The sequence below is a fragment of the Orycteropus afer genome, unplaced genomic scaffold, assembly GCF_000298275.1.
Source record: "Orycteropus afer afer isolate SDZICR_OR568_19922 unplaced genomic scaffold, OryAfe1.0 scaffold00811, whole genome shotgun sequence".
In the NCBI taxonomy this organism is placed as follows: Eukaryota; Metazoa; Chordata; class Mammalia; order Tubulidentata; family Orycteropodidae; genus Orycteropus; species Orycteropus afer.
This window is the reverse complement of record NW_006922398.1, coordinates 418,131-420,454: the sequence shown is the minus strand read 5'-3', so window position 1 is coordinate 420,454 and position 2,324 is coordinate 418,131. Positions and strand designations below refer to the sequence as shown.

At 43.9% G+C, this 2,324-nt stretch overlaps 1 pseudogene; it reads left to right on the top strand.

The window, feature by feature from the left end:
* Positions 1-2,324, top strand: part of LOC103211890 — a 102,192-nt pseudogene that overhangs the window by 4,096 nt on the left and 95,772 nt on the right.

The window sequence follows — 2,324 nt, the reverse complement described above, 5'->3', positions numbered from 1 at the left end:
ATGAAAGCAGCAGTCAAGAAGTCAGATGACATTGCACTGGGCAAATCTGTTTCAAAAGACCTCTTCCAAGTGCTGAAGAGCAAAAATGTCTCTTTGAAGGCTAAAGTGCACCTAACTCTATGGTATTTTCAGTAGCCTTGTATGCATGTGGAAGCTGGACAATTGAAAAAAGAAGATCAAAGAAGAGCTGATGCTTTTGAATGCGGTGTTGGCAAAGAATACTGAAAGTACCATAGACTACCAGAAGAACAAACAAATCTGTCCTGGAAGAAGTGCAGCTGGAATGCTCCTTGGAACCGAGAATGTCCAAAATTTGTCTCACCTACTTTGGTCATGTTGTCGGAAAAAAAAGAAAACTTTCCCTGGAGAAGGATATCATGCTTGGTAAAGTGGAGAGTCACCAAAAAAGGGGAAGGCTCTCAACAAGATGCATTGACACAGTGGCTGCAGTGATAGTTTCAGGTATGGCAAGGATTGTGAGGCTGGCACAGGGCCGGGCAGTGTTTTGTTCTGCTGTACATGTGATCATTATGAGTCGGAGCCAACTCCACAGTACCTAACAACAACAAAAACACCCAAAAGGTGATGTACTTAGGAATAAATCTAACCAGAGATTTAAAAAAAAAAAAGCTCAATAAAGAAAACTACAAAATACAGAAATCATAAGAGGGTGTGGAAACAGTACATGATGTCAGGGGAAGGAGCTGGCCAGGTCTGAGGGGCTCAGAGCAGAGAAGTATGCAGCCCAGTATCTTGTATTCCAAAGAGCATTGTGGCTGGGTACCAACTGACCCCTGACTGCCTGCTGCCTTCCTGCAATCCACAATGAGAAGAGTACAAGTTACGGTGAAGCAGAGAATCCATCGCAGGCCCTGGACACCACTGTGTGGAGCCGGAACAAACTGCCTCCCAGCCTTGGAGGAGGTGGCACAGGCTCAGCAGTGTTCCTGAAACACCCCGACATGCTCCCTCCACCACCTCACAGCAGATTTTGCTAAGATGAATTGGCAGAGCTTGATCCAGGCACTATTTCTATTCCAGCTGATAGGGCTAAACCATGAACATGTCTTATTTTGGGGGCTTAAGGCCACAGGCTTGCTCTATGGAATCATTTACAGTGAAGGCTTCAAAGCATTTTTCAAGTGGAAAATTTGCAACAAACAGGTATATATCAATGCAGTCGTGACAAGAATTGTGTCATGTCTCGGAATAAGAGGAATGGGTGTTCATACTGCTACTTGCTCAATTGCCTCCAGATGGGAATTATCTGGATGGCAATCAGAGAAGATGACATGTCTGGAGGCCAAAACAAGAACATAGGAACACTTTCGATATAAGAGGAAAAGATGGGAAGGACCATGTCTAGGAAAGAGTTTGAGGAATAGGCAAATCACTGGAGCAACCATGGTGACAGAAATAACAGTTCCCCTGGGAACAGGGCTTCAGAGAGCAAGCAGCCCTCACCAGGCTCCACACTGTGCTCCAGGTCTGTGGAGCTAAATGGATTCATGGCATTAAGAAGCAGTACACAGAAATGTCTGTGCCTCCACACTATCAGTACATACTATACCTTTTCAACTATTCTGGTCACTCGTCACTTCTGCCTCCACAAGCTCACAGCCTGGATCCCAAGTCATCCAGTCTGATTCACCAGTTTGTGTCAGGCCAGGACCTGGAGCCACTTGGCACATCTACATTGAAATACGATGGATATAGTGTGACACAGGTAGAACTGTATGCCCTATTTTGCCACTTGGCTGACAAGCTGCTCTTTAGGCAGATTGCCTGGATAAAGGAACTGCCTTCCTTCTGCAAGCTCTCAATCAAGGATTACACATTCCTCCTGAGCATGAAATTTTACACGTTGTGCACCATTATTGCTATCCTTTTCCAAGATATTCCACCACCTATTAGCATAAACTCAGTGCCCTGTAAACAAAATTTCCCCTTTCCTCCTCCCTCCTACCCATGAGGACCACTAATAATCTTTGGTTTATATATATCTGTTACAATTTATCTAGGAATTTTTCCTCCTCTTCCCTCTCATCCCTGGTAACCAAAAAAGAAAGTTTCTTTCCATGTATAAACCTTTCCTAACTTTTAACAATAGTGGACTCATACAATATTTGTCTTTCTGTGATTGACTTATTTCACTCAGCACAATGCCATTCAGGTTCAGCCATGTTATGTGGTGTTTTGGAGATTCCACATTATTCCTTAGGGTTCCATTGTGTACCACAGTTTGTTTATTCATTCCTTGGTTAATCGGCACTTAGGGGGTTTCCAACTCTGTGCTATTGTAAATGGTGCTGTGATGAACATGG